This window comes from Heloderma suspectum, chromosome 9 (assembly GCF_057233095.1).
Source record: "Heloderma suspectum isolate Gila_16-S chromosome 9, 16-S_ref, whole genome shotgun sequence".
Taxonomy (NCBI): Eukaryota; Metazoa; Chordata; class Lepidosauria; order Squamata; family Helodermatidae; genus Heloderma; species Heloderma suspectum.
Window position 1 is genome coordinate 5,553,905 of NC_139466.1, and position 6,123 is coordinate 5,560,027.

The window sequence follows — 6,123 nt, forward strand, 5'->3', positions numbered from 1 at the left end:
TCAGTTGGTCTGTTGCAGCAAAAACAACAAAGTCTTGTGGCACCTTAAAGATTAACAAATTTATTCTGGAATATGCTTTTGAGTACAATAACCCACTTCATCAGATGCATGAAGTGTTATTGAGAGTTTCAGGTTTATATACAATATGTATGGGAGGGAGGAGTAGAAAACAGTGGAGTCAGAAAGAAATTAAATGCATAAAGTACTGATAGTGACAAACACATTATCAACAGTTCCCATAGAGAATTTTTTTGCAGCCGATAACACAAATATTCTGGCACCAGGTAAGCCAACGAACACATGCAGTATGATAAAAACTCCTTATCCTGATTCAAGCCCTTGGCAATGGAAGTGAACCTGTTGATGAATTCCAACTCAGCAGTCCCTTGCTCTAATCTCCCTTTGAAGTTTCTTTGGTCCACAGTGGTCATTTTAAGGTCAGTGACAGAGTATCCTGGGAGGCTGAAGCATTCTCCTACTGGTTAATATTGCCATTTCTGATGTCAGATTTATGTTCATTTATTATTTTCTGTTGAGACTGCCCTATTTGTCCTGTGTAGAATAGAGAAGGGCATTGCTGACAGAAGATGGGAATGCAGTGTCTGGAAAAGGAAGACAGAGGAGGAGACATATGCATATAAAAAGTATAGAGAGAACTTTCTCATTGTCTGGATAAGTCATTTCCTGGTTCATAATGAGAAGCTATTTTTAAATGTCCTGGGGACGGAAGTAAGTGCCAATAGAGAAATCCAAAATTTGAATGTAGCCAGATGCCAGGATTCCCCTTACGACCTGGACCTCCTGAGTAATTCCTTATGGATCTCTTGTACCCTTAAGAGTCCAACCTTCCTTCTTTTACTCTTCCCCTTTCCAGAAACGTGGAGTTTAGGCTGTAGACATGGGGTGATTGACACTCTAGACACAGGGTTTAGCCACAGCAGTTTACTGGTAAATTAAAGCAAGCAAATCACAACTAAAGGTATTTACACAATAGACCTGAGTGATACAAAGGGCTTCTTCACACGGAGCTTTTATTCTGATATTTAGATTGCTCACTCATGGGAAGTCTGCAGGCCCTTTCATAGAATCATAGAATAGTAGGGTTGGAAGGGACCTACAAGGCCACTGAGTCCAACCCCCCGCTCAATGCAGGAATCCAAGTCAGAGCATCCCTGACAGATGGCTGTCCAGCTTCGTCTTGAATGCCTCCAGTGTGGGAGAGCCCCCCACCTCCTTAGGGAATTGGTTCCAGTGTCGTATTGCTCTAACAGTCAGGAAGTTTTTCCTGATGTTCAGCCGGAATCTGGCTTCCTGGAACTTGAGCCCATCATTCCATGTCCTGCACTCTGGGATGATCAAGAAGAGATCCTGGCCTTCCTCTCTGTGACAACCTTTCGCGTACTTGAAGAGCGCTATCATATCTCCCCTCAGTCTTCTCTTCTCAAGGCTAAACATGCCCAGTTCTTTCAGTCTCTCTTCATAGGGCTTTGTTTCCAGTCCCCTGATCATCTTTGTTGCCCTCCTCTGAACCCTCTCCAGTTTGTCTGCATCCTTCTTCAAGTGTGGTGTCCAGAGCTGGACACAGTACTCCAGATGAGACTTAACCAGTGCTGACTAGAGGGGAACTAGTACTTCCTGGGATTTGGAAGCTATGCTTCTACTAATGCAGCCCAAAACAGCATTGGCCTTTTTTGCAGCCACATCACATTGTTGGATCATATTCAGTTTGTGATCGACAACAATTCCAAGATCCTTCTCGCTTGTAGTGTTGTTGAGCCATGTATCCCCCATCTTGTAACTGTGCATTTGGTTTCTTTTTCCTAGGTGCAGAACTTGGCATTTATCCCTATTAAATGTCATTCTGTTTTCTGCCCAGCGCTCCAGTCTATCAAGATCACTTTGAATTTTGTTTCTGTCTTCCAAAGTATTAGCTATCCCGCCCAATTTTGTGTCATCTGCAAATCTGATCAGCATTCCCTGCACCTCCTCCTCCAAGTCATTAATAAAAATGTTGAAGAGCACTGGGCCCAGGACTGAGCCCTGCGGTACCCCACTCGTTACCTCTCCCCAGTTTGAGAAGGTCCCATTGATAAGCACTCTTTGAGTCCGATTCTGTAGCCAACTGTGGATCCACCGGATCGTTGTTTCATCTAGCCCACTTTGAGCTAGTTTGCTCATCAGGATATCATGGGGCACTTTGTCAAAAGCTTTGCTGAAGTCAAGGTATATGATGTCTACAGCATTCCCACGGTCCACAAGGGAGGTGACTTGATCAAAAAATGAGATCAGATTCATCTGGCAGGACTTGTTTTTGACAAGTCCATGTTGGCTTCGAGTAATCACTGCATGGTTTTCAAGGTGCTTACAGACGGATTGCTTTATCATCTGCTCCAGAATTTCCCCAGGGATTGATGTCAGACTGACTGGTCTGTAGTTCCCAGGTACCTCCTTTTTACCCTTTTTGAAGATAGGGACATTAGCCCTCCTCCAGTCATCTGGCACTTCACCCGTCCTCCATGATTTCTCAAAGATAATTGACAGCGGTTCTGAGAGTTCTTCTGCCAGTTCCTTTATTACTCTAGGATGCAGTTCATCTGGCCCTGGAGATTTGAACTCATTCAAAGTAATTAGGTGTTCCTTGGCCATATGCCTATCAAGCTCAAGTTGCAATCCTGCCCCTTCAGCCTGTACTTCACCTTTGCCAGGGGGGTCATAGACCCTCTTTTGGGAGAAGACTGAGCCAAAGTAGGAATTGAGCACCTCTGCCTTTTCTTTGTCATCTGTTATCATTTTGCCATCCTTATTTAATAGGTGAACCACCATTTCTTTCCTCTGCCTTTTACTATGCACATAGCTGAAGAAAGCCTTTTTGTTGCTTTTAGCATCCCTCGCTAACCTCAGGTCATTCTCAGCTTTAGCCTTCCTGACACCATCCCTGCAATTCTGCTACCTGCCTGTACTCTTCCTTTGTTACTTGGCCTTCTTTCCACTTCCTATATGTGTCCTTTTTTGTTTTCAGGTCATCCCTAAGCTTTTTGTGAAGCCACATTGGCTTCTTCTGTTGTCTTCCACCTTTTCTTCTTGTTAAAATTGTTTGTAATTGTGCCTTGAGAATTTCCTTTTTTAAAAGCTCCCACCCATCTTGGACTCCTTTTCTCATTAGCGTCGCTTGCCATGAGACCTTACTGATCATTGTTCTGAGTTTATTAAGATCAGCTTTCCTAAAATCCAGGGTACACATTTGACTACACTCAGCTTTTACCTCCCTTAGAACCAAGAACTCAAGTACAACATGGTCGCTTTCCCCCAGAGCTCCTGTAACTGCTACTTTATCCACTAAGTCATCTCTGTTGGTTAGGATCAAGTCAAGGATAGCCGATCCTCTAGTTCCTTCCTCTACTTTCTGTAGGAGGAAGTGATCCGCCACACAAGTCAGGAATTTCCTGGAGGGGCCATGTTTTGCAGAATTTGTCTCCCAACAAATATCGGGGAAATTGAAGTCCCCCATTACTACTACATCATGCTTCCTTAAAACACTGGCAATTTGCTTTTCAAAAGTTTCATCCTTGTCTTCTCCTTGATTGGGTGGCCGGTAGTAGACTCCGACCACCATGTTCCTTTTATTCTGTGCTCCATTTATTTTGATCGAGATGCTCTCAATGGGGCTACCAAGCTCATTCTCCTGTATTTCTGTGCAGAGATATGTATTTTTCACATATAGTGCAACCCCACCTCCCTTTCTGTTCCTCCTGTTCTCTTTGAACAAGTTATATCCTTCAATTGCTGTATTCCAGTCATGAGAGTCATCCCACCAAGTCTCAGTTACGCCTATCAAGTCATGATTTCCCTCCTGTATTAAGTATTCAAGTTCGTTCTGTTTGTTTCCCATACTCTGGGCATTAGTATATAGACATCGAAGACCATGTACTTCATAGTCTGGCTATCTTCCTACATGTGTCTGAAGACTATTATTGGGCGCTATCAGAGCTGTTCTCTCCGTTGCAGTGCATGCGCCTACGTCCATTGTTACCTCCAACATTACATCTCCCTTCCCGTAGCATTCAGTTTAAAGCCCTCCTGATGTTCTTCATGCTGTGGCCAAACACATTCTTCCCAGCCTTTGTGAGGTGCATCCCATCCTTTGCCAACAGCCCATCTTCGAGGAAGTATAGCCCGTGGTCCCAGAATCCAAATATCTCTCGTCGGCAACACCTTCGTAGCCAGTCATTCACCCGGAGTATTTTTTGTTCCCTTTCTATCCCTCTTCTAACTACTGGAAGGATGGATGAGAAAACTATCTGGGCCCCAAAGTTCTTGAGTTTCCTTCCCAAAGCTTCAAAGTCTGACGTGATTTCTTCATAGCTCCGCTTGGCGGTATCATTTGTTCCCACATGGATGAGAAGGGATACCTGTCAGTGGGCTTTATGAGTACAGGCAACCTTTCAGTCACGTCTCTAATCCATCCTCCCAGGAGACAACATACCTGGCGAGTCCATGGGTCTTCGCGACATACTTGGGTCTCGATCCCACGCAGCAAGGAGTCTCCCACTACTACCACTCTTCTCTTCTTCTTCTTGTAGGCCTGGGTTTCATCGCCTCTGTTTGACTGACCTTCAGCCTCTTGCTCACTCTCATGCAGGTTCCCCTGTGATTCTTCCTCTGCAGGCTGTCCTCCAGTCTCATCCGCAAGGACCTGGAATCGGTCCCACAGCTCCACTTTAGATGATGTTGTCAACCTCCAGTGTATCTCCTGCACTAAAAGACCTGTATTCCATTTCTAAATAGATTGTAGATAACGAGGTATCAAATTCCTCTGCTTTTGTTCTGCTTAAGTTCCCTCTGTGAAAAAGGAAAAGCCGCAAGAAGAGGAGCTAGATCAATTAAACACATGGAAAGGGGAGGAGGGGGAAAAGGAAGCACATGTAAAGGGAGTCCTTATGATCCTGCATTTAAAATGGAAGCAGAAAGCCCCATTTTAAATGTGGGATTTTAGGCTGGTGTAGAGATGCTCAAAGGCATTAAGAGAAAGTAAATGTCGCAAAACACAAGTTCCTTTACCCTACCTGTACTTAAGACTTTTCAGGCTGCTTCTTTCTGTTCCCTCTTCAGGCTCTGGTCTCCCCAACTCTGCTCTTACTGTCACTCTCACCCTCTTTATGTACCCTCCTCCCTCAAAACCATAAGTACTTCTTCAGGCCTGAAGAAATGAAACTTAACTGGGGAAATGAAACTACTCCCAGGGATACCCCCTCTCCCAACAAAAACTCCAGGCCTCTAGATCTGACCTGTTTCTTTTCCTTGCTTCTGTAGGCCTCAAACCTTCACATCAGGAATGACCACAAGTTCCATCAGAACTTTCATCCTTCAACTGCCACCTGGTAGTAGCCATTTTGTCAGACTGCAACAGCAGAGCTCCTTCTCTCCCTAAACCTTTTCCATTCCAGCTGGTCATTATAAGAACTACTATTTGAAGTTAAAAATGGGAGCCTGTTTGCTTTTTCCCTCTTCCTTCTGTATAGTGTTTTCCTCTTGTGTTGTCTTATATTTCTATACCACCGTATAGGTGAAGGTCTCTGGGTGGTTCACAAAAATTAAAAACCATTAAAATACATTATATAAAATGTAAAACCATTCATGTAATGACATAGAACAAATAACACACAACAACAACATATATCGAAAACAATTTAAAAAAACATATAAGCCACTATATTATTTATTTAAAACATTTGTACCCCACCCGATATCATTAAGATCTCAGGGCAGCGTACAGATAAAATCAATTTAAACAGTATAAAACAATAATAATTTAAATAGCTAAAACATATTAAACCATTAAACAAGCTAATACCAATTAAAATCTAAAACAATAAAACAGTTAAAACAAGTGTGCTATTTTAGGGAATGCATTTAGCCCTCAAATGCTCTATTAACCCCAAACAAGCTGCAGTGCTCAAGAGCACCAGGTTGCATATGCAATCCCTGCTTGGGGTTTGTTGTGTTGTGCGAACCCGCCAAGTGTGGGTTATGCAAGGGTTTGAGTGTCTGAAGGGCAGGGAAAAAATGTGTCAAACAAATAAATAATAAAACACTACATTTCGTTTGTGTTTATTTATTTGGGGG